Below are 17419 nucleotides of genomic sequence, written 5' to 3'. Positions count from 1 at the left end.
TTCTGGGAGTGAGTCACAAGGGAAAAGGCAGGATGGAGAGAAGATCTAAAAAGTAAAGGGAAGAGACTACTTATTAGATACCCAGAATGGGTATCTTGAAAATTTTAGCTCCATGAGGAATGCCGAGGATAGAGAGAGACTACATAAGCATAGGGGCTATGAAGCAAAGAATGAGGGTCTGGAGTAGACAGAAGTGAAGAGAGTAAAGGAGAGAAATTATTTTTGCAAAGGGCACAGAAATGAAATTTTAAAAACTAATCAACAGTGCTAGTTGAAGGGGAAGAGAGGAAGGAAGATTTCTACTTGACTGAGAGGTTAAAAAAAAAAAGAGGCAAAACATTAAATCACCAGATTAAAAACAGGGAAAAAAAGTGAACTAATAAACAACACTCCAAATGTAATGGAGTAACAGATAGGAGTGGGGAAATCAGGAAAGAAAGGAAGAAAGCCAATGGGAATGGAGCCACCTTTAAAAAGATAAAGCGGGACAGCTAGGTGTCACAGTGGATAAAGCACTGGCCCTGGATTCAGGAGGACCTGAGTTCAAATCTGGCCTCAGACACTTGACACTTACTATCTGTGTGACCCTGGGGAAGGCAATAAAACCCCTCCAAAGTATAGACATAGTGGGAACTTTTTTAATGTCACAAAAAACATCTAAAACCAAAACATGCAATGGGAATACACTAGAACCTTTTAGAGTAAAGATGCCCTGTCTCCTCACTATTATTTTATATAGTTCTGGAAATGCTAGCAATAGCAAAAAGAGAAAGAACTTAAAGCCATAAAAATAAAGAAAAATTAAAACCATTCCTATTTACTGATGATATGGTGGTACACTTGGAAAATCTTAGGGAATTAGCAAAATTGCTAATTAAGACACTAAATGGGTTCAGCAAAGTTCCAGGTTACAAAATTAACCCTTGAAAATCAACTGTTTTCCTCTACAATAATAACAAAATCCAAGAGGCAATGCTAGAAAAGGAAATCCTATTACATATAACTAGAAAATGCATAAAATATCTGTGGATTGAGCTACCAACACACACAAAACACATATAGATTCAATTACAAAGTGCTCCTTAAAAAAAGACTTAAATCTGGGATGATAGTGCTGATAGCAGGGCCATGCCAATATAATAAAAATGACAACATACCAAAGTTAACTTAGACTTTTAAAAAAATTTTAATTTTTTTTATTTTTATGGGGCAATGAGGGTGAAGTGACTTGCCCCGAGTCACACAGCTAGTAAGTGTCAAGTGTCTGAAGCTGGATTTGAACTCAGGTACTCTTGAATCCAGGGCAGGTGCTTTATCCACTGTGCCACCTAGCTGCCCCCTAACTTAGACTTTTAATGCTATACCAATCCAATTATCAAAGGGATACTTGTAGAACTTGGCAAATTTATAACAAAATTTATTTGGAAAAACAAAAGATTTATAATAACAAGAGACATGCAAATCAAAGTAATGTTGAAGTTTTACCTCACACCCTGCAAATTTGAATAGATGACAAAAAATGGCAATAATGTTGGAGGGATTGTGGGATGATATGCACACTGATACATTGTTGATGGAACTGTTAATTGGTATAACTGTTAGGGGAGCAATTTGGAATTATGCAAATAAAGTGACTAAAGATTTTAATTCCCATTGATTTGATCCCAGAGATTTTGGGTCCAAGGGTATTCATATTTATGTAACTTAGAGCCCAAGGAAGCATTGATAAGAAAAGCATTCACATATTTGCCAAAAACATTATACCAGCACCTTTTGTGATAGCAAGGAATTAGTTAAGAAGTAGATCCCCATCAATTGGGAGATGGCTAAACAAATTTTGGTACACGAATGTAATGGACTATTATCACTGCACAATAAGAATGATGAATGTGATTAATACAGAGAAGCATGGAAAGATTTATATGAACTGATGCAGAATGCGGTCAGCAGAGCTCCCCCTCCCCCAAATATGTCCAGTGTTTTCATCAATGTAAATGGGAAGAATAGCCACATGCACACAAAAACATCAAAAGTGAATGTAGCGGGGCAGCTGGGTGGTGCAGTGGATAGAGCACCGACCCTGGAGTCAGGAGTACCTGAGTTCAAATCTGACCTCAGACACTTAACACTTACTGGCTGTGTGACCCTGGGCAAGTCACTTAACCCCAATTGCCTCACTAATAATAATAATAATAATAATAATAATAATAAAAAAGTGAATGTAGCAAAATGATAAAGACCAAGCATGACTGAAAAGAGATATAAAAGGATACTCCCAGCTCACCCTTTCATGGAGATAGAAAGTCTACATGTATAGCATATTAGGTATGTTTTTTAGACTTTTTCAATGTATTGATTGGTTGTACTGACTTTTAAAAAATTTTAAGTCAGGTGGTGTTGTGGATAGAATACTGGCCTGAAGTCATCAAGACTCACCTTCCTGAATTGAAATCTGGCCCAAGACACTGAACTAGATGTGTGATCCTGAGTAAATCCCTTCACCCTGTTTGCAGCAGTTTTCTCATCTGTAAAATGAGCTGGAGAAGGAAATGGCAAACCCCTTCAGCATCTTTGCCAAAAAACTCAAATAGGGTCATGAAGAGTCAGACACAACTCAACAACACTAATCCCCCCATTTATAAAAATATTATTTGTTACATAGAATGACTCTTAGAGAGAGTAAGGGGGAGAGATACTAGGAAAGATGAGGAAGATTTTTGATGTAAAAAAAAGACATCAATAAAACTCTATTATAATAGTTTTTTTTATTTTTATTTTTATTATTATTTTTTTTGCAGGGCAATGGGGATTAAGTGACTTGCCCAAGGTCACATAGCTAGTAAGTGTCAAGTGTCTGAGGCCGGATTTGAACTCAGGAACTCCTGAATCCAGGGCCGGTGCTTTATCCACTGCGCCACCTAGCCGCCCTATTATAATGGTTTTTTTATGCCTCTTTATTTATGTGTGTGTTCACCCTAATCAGTTTCACCCCCTACTTCTTCCATGCCATTTCTTTTAAGCCCCTTATTTTGTTTTCTATGGTGTTGTGTCATCAATGTCACCTTATGATCACACCCTTTGTCTACATATACTCTTTCTAATCATTCTTATATTATATTTTTTAGACTTTTAAATAGAAATAAACTTACAGATATTATCATTCCTTAAATATTACCTTATTACCACAAGCTCTTTACATATACTCCTAATTGCACTAATAATTACTTTTGCAATAAAGTTATTGATAATTACAAATATCATCATATACAGAACTAGAAATAGTGTAACCTTATTAAATTACTAAATTTCTTATAGTTTTCCTTTCTTATTTCTTTTTTACCTTTTTATGTTTTATGTTTCACTTGAATCTTGTATTTGGAAGTCAAATTTCCCATTCAACTCTGGTCTTTAATAAAAAATGCTTGAAATTCCTCTATTTCGTTAAATATTCATTTTTTCCTCTGAAAGATTATATTCAATTTTGCTGGGTATATAATTATTGGTTGTAAACCTAACTCCTTTGCCTTCCAGTATATGATATTCCAATCCCTGTGATTCTTTAATGTGGAAGTCGTCAAATCCTATGTAATTCTGACTGTAGCTCCACAGTATATGAATTGTTTCTTGTTGGTTGCTTGCAATACCTCTTCTTTGATCTGTGAAGTTTGAAATTTGGTTACAATGTTCTGGGGAGTTTTCATTTTGGGATCTATTTCAGGTGGTGATTGGTGTATTCTTTCAACATCTATTTTGCCCTCTGATTTTAATATTTCAGAACAATTTTCCTTGATAATTTCTTGAAAAATAATATCCAGGCTTTTCTTTTTTGGTCATAGCTTTCAGGAAGTCCAATAATTCTTATATTATCTCTCCTGGATCTATTCTCTAGGTCAGTTGTTTTTTCAATGAGAAATTTTATATTTTCCTCCATTTTTTTTTACTTGTTTTGTTTTACTGCATCTTGGTGTCTTATACAGTTGCTAGTTTCCATTTGATCAATTTTCATTTTTAAAGAATTATTTTCTTCATTGACTTTTTATAATTCTTTTTCTATTTGGCTAAATCAGTTTTTTAGGGAGTTATTTTCCTCTGTAATTTTGATTATTATTATTATTTTGTATTTCTTTTTCATGGTTTTCCAATCTTTTCTCAACCTCTCTAATTTGATTTTCAAAGTCATTTTTAGGCTCTTCCAGGAATTTATTTTGGGCCTGAGACCAATTTGTACTTCTCTTTGAAGGTTCACCTATAGTCAATTTGTTACTGTCCTCCTCTGTTTGTGTCTTGATATTTCCTATTTTTGAAGTAGCTGTCAATATTCAAGCTTTTTTCATTGTTTCTTTACTCATTTTGTGTCAGCTGCTTACTGAGTTGCTAAAGTTGACAGTTGGCCCTGGAGAAATGATCTCTTTGATCATTAGGCCCAGTGGTGGTAACCTGCTACTGAGTTGTTATTGCAAACAGTCACTCTGGTAGCAGGCCCTGGAAGTTCAATTTAGTTGCAATCTGCTGAATCTCTGGGGCTGGTTTGCTCTGGAAATAGTCTCTCTGCTGGGAGGTCACAGGGGTGGGAATCTGTTGTTGCCCTACTTAGGCAGGGCTTCACTACTGTTCAGCAGGCTCAGAGGTCTGCTGTAGGCCCCTGTTGTGAGACCAGAAGCTGTTGCTGTTGCTGCTACTCCTGGACCTCTCCTCCCTCCCACCCAGGTAAGACAGACCTTTCCTGCCAATGCTGGCAGATTACTTCCCTACTCCTTTGAGAGTCCAGAGGCAGTTTTATGTTGGTTTAAAAGGGAAATCTAGGACAACTGCAGTGGGTTGCTTCCTCACTTGGCCATCTTGGCTTGGAATCAATAGATTTCTGGAGAAAATTGAATGGGAATAGAAAGGAATATATCTTCTTCTCAGTAGTACATGGGACTTACACAAAAATTGATCATGTCTTAGGGCATAAAAATCTAACAACCAGATGCAAAAAAGCAGAAATAATAAACATATCCTTTTCATATAATAATACAATAAAAATTACATTCAATAATGCACAATTGAAAAGGAGATTAAAAACCAATTGAAAATTAAATAATCTAATTCTAAAAAATAAATGGGTCAGGGGGCAGCTAGGTGGCACAGTGGATAGAGCATTGGCCCTGGATTTAGGAGGACCTGAGTTCAAATCCAGCCTCAGACACTTAACACTTACTAGCTGTGTGACCTTGGGCAAGTCACTTAACCCCAATTGCCTCACCAAAAATAAATAAGTGGGTCAAAGAACAAATCATAGAAACAATTGATGATTTCATTAAAGAAAATGACAATCAGATAACATATCAAAATTTATGGGATGCAGCAAAAGCAGTTATTAGGGGAAAATTTATATCCCTACTCACTTACATCAATAAAATAGAGAGAAAAAGCAGATCAATGATTTAGGCATATAACTAAAAAAACTAGAAAATGAACAAAATAAAAATCCCCAACTAAATCCCCAATCAGAAATCCTGAAAATCAAAGGAGAGATTAATAAAATTGAAAGTAAGAAAACCATTGAATTAAGAGATAAAACTAGAAACTGATTTTATGAAGAAAAAAATAAAATAAATCATTGATTAATTTGATAAAAAAAAAAGAAAAGTAGAAAACCAAATTACAAGTATCAAAAATGAAAGGGGTGAAATCACCACTCATGAAGAGGAAATTAAGACAATTATTAGGAATAATTATGCCCAATTATATGCCAATGAATTTGACAATCTAAATGAAATGGATGAATATCTACAACAATATAAATTACCCAGACTAGCAGAAGAAGAAATAAAATATTTAAATAACCCAATTTTAGAAAAAGAAATTGATCAAGTCATCAATGCACTTCCTAAGAAAAAATCTCCAGGACCAGATGTATTCACAAATGAATTCTACCAAACATTTAAAGAACAATTAATCCCAATACTATATAAATTATTAGAAAAAATAAGTGGAGTCCTACCAAACTCTTTATGAGACACATATGGTGCTGATATCCAAACCAGGAAAAAACAAAACACAGAAAGAAAATTATAGACCAATTTCACTAATGAATTTTGATGCAAAAGTTTTAAAGAAAATACTAACAAATAGATTACAGAAATATGTCACAAAGAACATGCATCATAACCAGGTGGGATTTATACCAGGAAGGCAGGGCTGGTTCAATATTAGGAAAACTATTAATAGAGCATATCAATAACAAAAGCAACAGAAATCATATGATTATCTCAATAGATGCATAAAGGCATTTGACAAAATACAGGATCCATTCCTATTAAAAACACTAGAGAACATAGGAATAAAAGGAGCTTACCTTAAAATGATAAGTACTATTTATCTAAGACCATCTACAAGCATTCTCTGTAATGGGGATGACCTAAAAGCCTTTCTAATACAATCAGGGGTGAAGCAAGGATGCCCATCATCACCTCTATTATTTAACATTGTATTAGAAATGTTACCTATAGCAATAAGAGAAGAAAAAGAATTTTTAAAAATTAGAATAGGTAATCAGGAAACAAAACCATCACTCTTTGTAGATGATATGATGTTTGTAAGGGCCAATTTTAATATGGGGAGTGTTAATTAGGCGGCTCACCATAATATTGGGGTAAGAAAGGAGATTAACAGCCTCTTTAAAAAACAAAACAGGGTTTATTAATGGGAACAAATTTTAAAACACAAGGTTATTAGAACTAGGGACAAAGAAAAAGGGAATAGGGGAAGGAAAAATATACAGTCTGCAATTCACCACCACGTGGAAATCAGCCATTCCAAAGAGGATCAGCTGCTTATCGTTCCAGCATCTTGCTCCCTCTACCGCTCACACCAGAGAGCTCTCTCCTCCCTTCTCTCTCCCAGAAGCCCCCTCTCTCACAGGAAAAAGGGCCAACCACACACACAGCCCCAAGCTAATTGGCTGGCAGCCCTGATTGACAGAAATAACAAGCGGCTCTACAAATGCCAGCCCCCAAGCTTCTGGACACTGAAGATCACCTGACTGCCCTCACCGAGCTTCCCATCGTTATAATTTGGCCAGGCCCATGCAGGCACACAGTTGTCCGGCATAAGCCAGCACACATAGGCACACTGGGGCCTCCAATTCCAGCCAAACATGGGGTCACAGAAACCCCAAATCACAACCAATTCCTTACATGTTATACTTAGAAAATCCTAGAGAATCAACTAAAAAGCTAATTAAAATTATTAACAACCGGGGCAGCTAGGTGGCGCAGTAGATAGAGCACCGGCCCTGGAGTCAGGAGTACCTGGGTTCAAATCCGGCCTCAGACACTTAACACTTATTAGCTGTGTGACCCTGGGCAAGTCACTTAACCCCAATTGCCTCACTAAAAAAAAAAAAATATTAACTTTAGCAGATTTGCAGGATACAAAATAAATCCACATAAATAACCAGAATTTCTATGAATTACTGATAAAGTCCAGCAACAACAGATAGAAAGAGAAATTCCATTTAAAATAATTATGGCCAATATAAAATACTTGGGAGTCTACCTCCCAAGACAAACACAGCAACTATATGACCAGAACTACAAAACACTTTTCACAAAAAATAAAATCAGTCAATATAATAAAAATGACAATCCTACCTAAGTTAATTTATTTAGTACTATACCAATCAAGGTATTAAAAAATTTATAGAGCTAGAAAAAATAACAAAATTCATCTGGAAAAAAACAAAAGCTCAAGGATATCATGGGAATCAATGAAAAAATACTAAAGAAAGTGGTCTAGCAGAACCAGATCTCAAACTGTACTATAAAGCAGTAATTATCAAAACAATCTAGTACTGGCTAAGAAATAAGAGAGGTAGATCAGTGGAAAAGAATAGATAGAAAAAACACTATAGTAAATGGCTATAGTAATCTAGCATATGATAAACCCAAAGATCCAAGCTTTTGGAACAAAAACTCATTATTTAATAAAAACTGCTGGGAAAACTGGAAAACAGTACAGCAGAAATTAGCTATAGACCAAAATTTCACATTGTATACTAAAATAAGGTCGAAATGGATACATCATTTACAAATAAAGGATGATACCATAAGAAAATTAAAGGAGTATGGAATTGTCTGTCAGATTTATAGACAGGGGAAGAATGTAGGACCAAAGAAGACATAATAAAATTAAATGTAAAATAGATGATTTTGATTATACAAAATTAAAAAGCTTTTGCAAAAACAAAACTAATGTAACCAAGATTGCAAGGCAAGTAGAAAACTGGGAAATAATTTTTGAAATAAATAATCTCTGATAAAGGCCTAGTTTCTCAAATATATAAAGAACTGCATCAATTTTTTAAAAACACAAGTCATTCCCCAATTGATAAATGATCAAAGGATTTGAGCAGGCAGTTTTCAGACAAAGAAATCAAAATTATCAATAATCGTATGAAAAAATGTTCTAGATCATTATTGAACAGAGAAATGCAAATTAAAACAACTCTGAGCTATCACCTTACACCTATTAGAATAGCAGATATAACAAGAAAGGGAAATATTGTCTGTTGGAGGAATCGTGGGAAAACTGGAATGCTAATCCACTGTTGGTGGAGTTGTGAAAAGATTCAACCATTCTGAAGAGCAATTTGGAACTATGCCCAAACAGCTATAGAATTGTGTATATACCCTTTGATCCAGCAATACCACTACTTGGTTTATGTGCCAAAGACATCCCCAAAAAGAGAAAATATATATATATATTTGTACAAAAATATTTATAGCAGCTCTTTTTGTGGTGGCTAAAAATTGGAAATCAAAGGTATGCACATCAATTGGGGAATGGCTAAAAAAAATGTGGTATATGATGGTAATGGAATATTACTGTGCAGTTAGAAATGACAAACAGGATGTCTTCAAAAAAGTTTGGAAAAAACCATTTATGAAGTTATGTATTGGGAAGTGATCAGAGCCAAGAGAACACTGTACATAGAGACTGCAATATTGTTCGATGAAAAACTGTGAATGACTTGACTATTTTCAACAATGCAGCGATCCAAGACAATCCCAAAAGAATACTGATGAAACATACCATCCGCCTCCAAAAGAAAAAAAGAACGGATATTGGCGGAACAGACTGAAGCATGCTATTTTTCACATTCTTTCATTAAATGACAAATATGATTTTTTCATGATCATATATGTATAACCCATATCGCATTGTTTGCTGCCTCAGGAAGGGGAGAGGGGAGGGAGGATGGGGAGATAAAGATTGGAACAGAAAAATATAAATAAAAATGTTTAACCTAAAAAAAAAAACTAATGAAAAAGATAAAAATATTGACAAGACATGGCAACAAATTGGATATGATAAGAGACTGAAAAGTCCAGGATAACAACTTGAGTTGCAAGACTGAGTGACTGAGAGGAATGTGGTTCCCTCCACGGTAATAAGAAAGATATGGAAAAGGAAAAGCTTGGGCAGAAAGGGGAAGAGGGAAGGGAAGGGAGGGAAGGGAAGAGAAGAAAGAGGGGAGAAAAGGGAAGATGGAAGACATGGAAAGGAATAAATGTTTAAATAATACTTATTTTGCACCAGGCTCTGGGCTAAGCACTTTTTTTTTTTTAGTGAGGCAATTGGGGTTAAGTGACTTGCCCAGGGTCACACAGCTAGTAAGTGTTAAGTGTCTGAGGGTGGATTTGAACTCAGGTACTCCTGAATCCAGGGCCGGTGCTCTATCCACTGTGCCACTTAGCTGCCCATGGGCTAAGCACTTTTTACAAATATTTCATTTGATCTTTAAAAGAACTCTTTTAGGTAGGTAAGATAATTGAGTTTAGTTTTAGACATGTTGAGTTTAAAATGTCTATAGGACATAAAATTCAAGGTGTCTAATGGGCAGTTAGAGATTTGAGTTTGGAATTTAGGAGAGAGGTTAGAGCTGGAGGAGTGGATCTGTGAATCATCAACATAGAGATGGTAAAAGGATCCATGAGAGCAATTGAAAATCCCCAGGAAAAATGGTATAGAGGGAGAGGAGAAAAGGCCCAGAACAGAGCCATGGAGTAAAGACACCATTAGTGGACAAGACCTGGATGAAGAAGTAATGACCAGAGAGATAGAGGAACCAGGATAGAGTAGTACCATTGAAACCTACAAAGAAGATGGTATCAAGGAGAAGGGGATGGGGGCAGCTAGGTGGCGCAGTGGATAAAGCACCGGCCCTGGATTCAGGAGGACCTGAGTTCAAATCCGACCTCAGACACTTAACACTAGCTGTGTGACCCTGAGCAAGTCACTTAACCCTCATTGCTCTGCAAAAAAAAAAAAGAAAAAAGAAAAAAAGGAGAAGGGAATGATTAACAGCATCAAAAGTTGCAGATAAGTCAAGAAGGATGACAATTGAACCAAGGCTGTTGTTCATTTCAGTCACATCTGACTCTTTGGAAAAGACTATTGGATTTGGCAATTAAGAGATTATTAGTAATTTTGGAGAGAGGAATTACAGCTGGAAGCCAGATTATAGAAGGTTTCAAAAAGAATGAGAGGAAAGGAAGTGGAGGCAACAACTGTGGATGGCCTTTTAAAGTTGTTTAGCTACAATGGGATGATGCCTAGCAGGATGAATGGATCAAGTGAGCAGGTGTTTTTTTTTGAGGATGGGGAGAATGTGCATATTTGTAGGGAGGAAACTGGCCAGTGGGCAGAGATTAAAGATGAGAGAGCAGGAGTGGTAGAGGGGGAAGATGGAATGGAATTGGATCAGTTGTGCATGTAGAGGGCTTTTCCAGGAGCAGCATCATCTCTTCATGTGAGACAGGAGTAAAAGAGTGTTTTATACACTCTGTTAAGGGCTAAAATTCTAGCTAAACTGTCTAAAATATCTAATGAGTGGTTGCCAATAAATTATAAGCTTTAGCAAGAGTTAGACTTTTAGGCATTTATTAAGGAGAATAAGAATTTGATAAAGAGAAGGAAGGCCTAGATTCCTATCTATTAAAGGGAGAGCGCATTTCTAGCTCTGCTCTCCACCAGAGTCCAAAGGAAAGAGCCTGAGACTGAGCGCCAGTCTCTTCCTTCCTCCTCCCACTAGCCTGTGTCACTTCCTGACGCCAAAGAAAAGACTCCTGGTCTTGCCCTCAAAGACCTTCGCTTCATGGGTGGAACTCTTCTACAGTAAGTCTCCAGCAGGTGGCGTCATTCCAATCGTTACAACACACACACACACACACACACACACACACACCACACATACTTGTATACATACATATATACATATACAAATATATATATATACACACACACACATATATATATATATATATATATATATATATATATATGAGAGAGAGAGAGAGCGAGCATCTGGGGGATGTGGGATGTGGGATGAAGAGGATGGAGAACTTGGAAATGGCAATGGGGGAAGTAAAGAGTATTCCAGTTCCCTTTCCTCTGCAAGTTGGGCTGGGGAAAAATGAGGTGGGAAGTGATTAGTGAGAGTGCAGCCAGTTCAGGAGAATGTGGCCAGGAACACTGTGTCATCAGGATGGAGCCAGGTCTCAGTGAAAGACAGAAGATGGATGAAGTAAAAATGCAAATGGTTTAAGATGAAAGCAAATGTATTACTTATGGAGTGGGCATTATAGAGAGAATAATGAAGGACTGGGTAGCTTTAGAGGGTGATTTGGGGGGAAGTAGATTGAGGGGAATGGGAATAAGGGAGTGGGCAGTTGAGGACTGAGAATGTTTGAATAACAACAGTCAGAGAGTCAGTCATTGAGACAGGGAAGGGCATGAGGAGAAGGGAGCTTATTTATCATCAAGGAATAGGTTGGGATGGTTTATCAATTTTCCCATGGTTTCAGACTCAGGGTAGAGTTCTCCCAGGCTATTGGGCCCCTCAGGCAGGTTACCTCTGAAGCAAATAGGATCTAATGGCGTTTGACTCCTTTCCTAGCCCAGGAGATGATTGGAGAGATTTGATGGAATTAGCTATAGCTCTCCTACCTAAATAGGCAAACCCAGCCAAAGTAGGAAATGAAAATACAAGCCAATTTCAGAAAAACCTGGGAAGATGTATGCCGAGGCAGAGTGAACAGAATCAAGAGAACAATCAATACTTTAACATCAACCTTGTTAAAATGAATAATTTTGAAAGACTTAAGAACTCTCATCAATACAATGTTCAACCATAATCCCAAAGGACTGATGAGGAAGAGAATACTGTCTACCTTCCCACAGAGAGAAGATGGCCTCAAGATGTGCAATGAAACACATGTTGTTGAGCATGGCCAACATTGGGGTTTGTTTTCCTTGACTATACTTATCTATTACAAGGACATTATTGTCCTTTTGTCCAGTGAGAAGAGCCAATGAGAGGGAAAAATTTTTAAATAAAATTTAATTTTTAAAAACTTAATAAAAACATTCTCTCAGAAAAGCTATTTAGACACAATTCTGAAGGACTTAGGATAAAAAATGCTATCCACCTCCAGAGAAAGAATTAGAGTCTGAATGCAAATCAAAGCATACTTTTCTAACTTTTTCTTTCCTTTTTTTTTTTTGTTCTGTGTACTCTTTTGAAACATGGCTAATATGGAAAATGTTTTGCATGACTGTACATGTCTAAGTTATATCAAAGTGCTTTATTGAGGAGAGGAGGGGAGGGAAGGGGATTTGGAACTCAAAATTTTTTTACAAATGAATTTCAAAAATTGTTTTTGCATGTAACTGAGAAAAAAATTAAAAACATTCTTTTAAAAAAACTGTGTAATGGACAAGATTCACAGAACCATGGATTTAGAGCTAAAAGGGACCTTTTAAAATAAGGTCATGGACCCAAAGATGAAAGGGAGCTCCTTCATGACTTGCTCCAAGTCACACAGGCATTAAATATCAGTCAGGATTTGAACTCTGACCCTCTGACTCCAGAATGTATGCTTTTTTTTCTCCAGAATCAGTGAGTTATCTAAGTAGCACAATGGATAGAATGTTGTTCCTGGAGTCAGGATGACTTGAGTTCAAATCCTCCTTCAGTTACTATATGACCTGGACAAATCACTTGATCTCTCTTAGTTTCAGGGGCTTTCTTTGTGAAGTGGGGCTAATAGTCCCTTTCTTACCATGTATCTCTGAAGATCAAATGAGACAACATATGTAAGTGCATGCTGCTGGTATACTCTTGAAAGGATTCTTGTTGAGGTATGACTTGGTCTCTCAAGTCTGAGGTTCTGTGACTGTAAAAAGTGGCTGGAAAATATAAAACATGAGTAAATAAGACATCTTCAGTGTTACCTTCTATCGACGCCCCGTCTATGACAAATACCAGGAACAACTCAAAGAAAACATTTGTACACAATTGTCTCCTTCCTCCAGCTTTCCAGCCTATTTTATCATGAGTGATTGCAGCAAGGTGACATAATAGAGGGACTGTCCCTCCGTGAATCCCCAATCTCTGGGTGTCACTTCCTCATTGACAGAATCCAGCTAGTAACGTCATAAATACCAGGTTAAGTGGCAATTCCAAATCACCCTCAGCTAAAGGTACCAGAAAGGCATCATTTAGCCAATTAGGAGTCGATTGCACCTCTCTTGACTTGAACAGCGGCTTACGCCAAAGCTTCCTTTCCAAGGGATTTCCTCCTCCCAGGCAAGAACTACCTCATTCCATTTTGTTTGTATGACTGAGTTAATAAGACCTTGGTTTCAATTAGCTCATGAATTAGCACTGCGGTGATGTTATACCCTCTGCCTTTCCACTGCTCTGTCAGTCACCTCTGCCACTTGTGGGAATACCTTGTGGACTGAGGACAAAATGAATAGAGGTCCGACATTCCTTTTTCAGTTGTATGCAAAGCAAAGATTAGTGTTGTAATTGGTCTGGGATATAGGATTATGGTGTTATAAATTGTGGTATGATAATATACAGAGCTAGAAGGAACCTCAAAATTTATGTAGTCCAATCTCCTCATTTGATAGGTAAGAAAACTGAGGCCCATGAAGGTTAATTTAAGGTCACACATAGAATGAGTGTCAGAAGTGGGATTTTAATCCAGGTCCCGGACCCCAAATCCAGTGCTTTTGCCACTTTAACATGGTATCTTATAGTTATTTTCTCCATTGGACTGCTACCTTTGCATTAAACAAGGAGAGAAAGGGATGAGTTGCTAAGATTGGAAAGAAGTTGGGCATGGAAATGTGTGGCTGACCAGTGTGAGCTAGGAGCTTATGGGATATAAAAGGCACTGTTGCGTGAGAAATGATGGGCACCTTCTTCTCTGTGACTCAGTACATCCAGATTCCAACATACGTTGCCATTTTTCTGGTATGATCTTTCATTCCCTGGGGATATCTGCCTTGTTGGGAGATAGCCTGTTGTCAGAAGGTGGCCCAGGGCTAGGTATAAATGGGATACTAGAATATGAGAGACATTGTTGGGAGCTGAATTTGGAGTCAGAAGAGCTGGTCTCTTCCACTCTTAGCCCTGCCACTTCTTTGTGAATGACCTTGGGCAAATTGATTCATCTTTCTTTGCCTCAGTTTACCCATATGCATAATGAGAGGGCTGAAGCAGATGATTGGCGAGGTCCTTTTCAGATCTAAGTCCTGGGGTCATAAGTAGTTGTGGGATGCATAAAGGTATAACTGGAAGGGAAGAGAGGAATTTCAACTGAAATCTAAGCATACAAATATGGCACGGTACTCCCAAATGCCAGTATGTATATGACCATGAAATAGGCTCTAATTTTCCTGAGCATCCATTAAAATAAATATTGACTTTATACCGAGGGCTTGGAAAAAATAAAGGAGGCCATGATGGATCAAAGGATGAGGAAGACTAGGAAGAGGAAGAAGAGGAAGAAGAGCAGGCGGAGCAGGAGGGAGGATCAGCTTTAATTCCTGAAGGCAGCAGTCCACTACAACATTGGATCTCTGTGCTGGAAAGCTGTAGCTGAAGGAGATCTGTAGTTCAGCAAATGAGCCATTGCAGTCATTTCAGAGCACACCTTTTTTTTTTTTTTTTTTTTAGTGAGGCAGTTGGGGTTAAGTGACTTGCCCAGGGTCACACAGCTAGTAAGTGTTAAGTGTCTGAGGTTGGATTTGAACTCAGGTCCTCCTGAATCCAGGGCCGGTGCTCTATCCACTGCGCCACCTAGCTGCCCCCAGAGCACACCTTTCAACAGTGTACCCCTGGCACAATCTTCCTCCATGGTGCCCAATGCAGCCCACTTCCATGTCTTGCCTGGCCTGTCACCTCCTGAGCACCTACTGAACATGTCGCTGTGTTTCACCACCAGCCTGGACAATGGGTCAGCCCTTTGTGTCCAGAGACAAGCTGGTTCCCAAGGTCATAGAGGGCAACTACGGCAAACAGCCATTGCTGCTTAATGAAGGTGAGGAAGACACTAACTGGGGTTATTTGAGGTGCCAAGGACAAAAGGTTTGAGGGGCTGATCAATCTTATCTAAAATGCCATTAAAATTTGGGATATCACTAAATGCTTGAGGCATTTCAGCTCCTGGGAAAAGTATTTGGAAATCCCAAGAGCACTGTGGACAAAAAAGTTGTCCCCTGATTCTTCATTAGCATCCTGGCTAATCTGGAGGACCATCTCAATGAGCTATAGGAGGGCAAAGAGGGAAAGAAGACAAACAAGAACAATGCAAAGGTTCTGAGAACTGTGTGTCAGAAGATCCATAAATATACTTGGGATTAAGAACCCCAGATCACCTGAGCAGTTTGTAGATGAGGGTGCTGAGAAAAACAAGGAGGACCCAGAAGGTTCTTCAGATGAAGATGAGGATGTTGTCAGTGCCACAAATTTTCTGAATAAGTCTGAGGCATCATTTTGGGGGAAGTTGTAAGTTCCTCAAAAAGATGAATGCCAAAGATGAGGCCCGAGGATTCAGATGATAAAGACTGGGGTTCAGGTTCCACTTCCTCAGACTTGTTGGCTTCCAAATTCCATGAAAAAGAAAGCCTCACAGACAAAAAAGGCTTCAGAGAAGAAGAGAGAGGACAGAATCAAGAAAAAGCATGACTGACAATCCAAGCACCTGAAGGAGGAGGAGGAGGAAGAGAAAAGGAGGATAATGAAGATGGGAGTGGAAAAGGGTTCAAGGATGGACACCACTTGTAGATCCTAAAATGTTTGCCAAGGGAACAGAGATTGCCTATGGAATTGTAGTCAAGAAGCTAAATGCGATCCTGCAAGCTCATGGCAAGAAAGGAAGTGATCATGCAGCCCAAATTGAAAGGCTGCAGCTTCTGGTTGGGATTGAAGCAGAAGATTATCTAGGGAACGGAGTGATTTTTAAGATCAGATTCAACATCACTGCTTCCCTTTGTAACTATAATCCCAAACTGGCCACATACATTAAGTTAGAGATGTGGCAGAAAGGCTTACACTATATCAGTGAATCAATGGACATCTTATTTGCAAATCCCAAAGTCTTTGTTGGGGACCATATCCTGCAAGAGAGTGAGACCACATCTAACATCTAGCCATCGCTCCATGTCTGAGGTTGCATCCTAACTCTGGCAGAAAGAAGGGATGAAGAGCTTATCAAGGTCATGGGGAACCCAGAAGCTCATAACCAAGAATATGGGGAGCATCTCAAGGATGAGGCCCGTGTTTGTGCCATTGCTGAGTGTGCCCAGTGCCACCTGCAGGAAAAAGGGCCAATTGAAGAGCTCGGCCACGTCTACCTTCATGTGCTCCATGCTTACCGCAAGGCTGACCATATAGCCCATGGGAACAGGGAGCCTTGGTGGCCAGGTGCCATCAATCTGAACTGCTTGAATGTGTCTATTTGATGTCATGCTCCTGCAAGTCCCATCCATGGAAGTGATGCCCAGAGGTGTACGATCTTTTCCACCATCAATAGCAGTGAGTGGCAGCTCTTGCTTGGTTCACCTCAGTCAATGAGGGAACATGTAGTAGCCCCTTTAAAGAGGTGAAGATGGGTGACTAGAAGACTTGGACAGCTTTATTATAAAGGGGAAGATGAATAGAAAGGTAAGGGATATGTTCCCTGAGGCCAACAAAATCCTCACCATGCTTGTTAGAAAGATCATCAGGGCAGCTAGGAGGCACAGTAGATAGAGCACCGGCCCTGGAGTCAGGAGAACCTGAGTTCAAATCTGGCCTCAGACACTTGACACTTACTAGCTGTGTGACCCTGGGCAAGTCACTTAACCCCAATTGCCTCACCAAAATAAATAAATAAATAAAATGCTTGACAGAAGATATTTTTAAAAAGAAAAAGGAAAAAAAAGAAAGCTCATCCACAGAATATCTTTTTTGTAGGACTGGGCCTCCAAGGGCAGAGAGATGCCCTTTGTAGAAGGGGAGTAGGGAGAGGAGATGGAAGAGTTCTCAAGGCAACAGGAAAAGGGCTCTCCTTAATCAAGGCCCACCTCAGAATAAAAG

The 17419-nt window shown here is 38.4% G+C and overlaps 1 pseudogene; it reads left to right on the top strand.

Moving 5' to 3' along the window:
• Positions 1-15292: 15292 nt before the first annotated feature.
• Positions 15293-16803, top strand: LOC122754618 (annotated as a pseudogene).
• Positions 16804-17419: the final 616 nt, after the last annotated feature.

The sequence above is a fragment of the Dromiciops gliroides genome, chromosome 4 (assembly GCF_019393635.1).
Source record: "Dromiciops gliroides isolate mDroGli1 chromosome 4, mDroGli1.pri, whole genome shotgun sequence".
Classification (NCBI taxonomy): Eukaryota; Metazoa; Chordata; class Mammalia; order Microbiotheria; family Microbiotheriidae; genus Dromiciops; species Dromiciops gliroides.
This window is presented reverse-complemented; position numbering and strand designations above follow the sequence as displayed.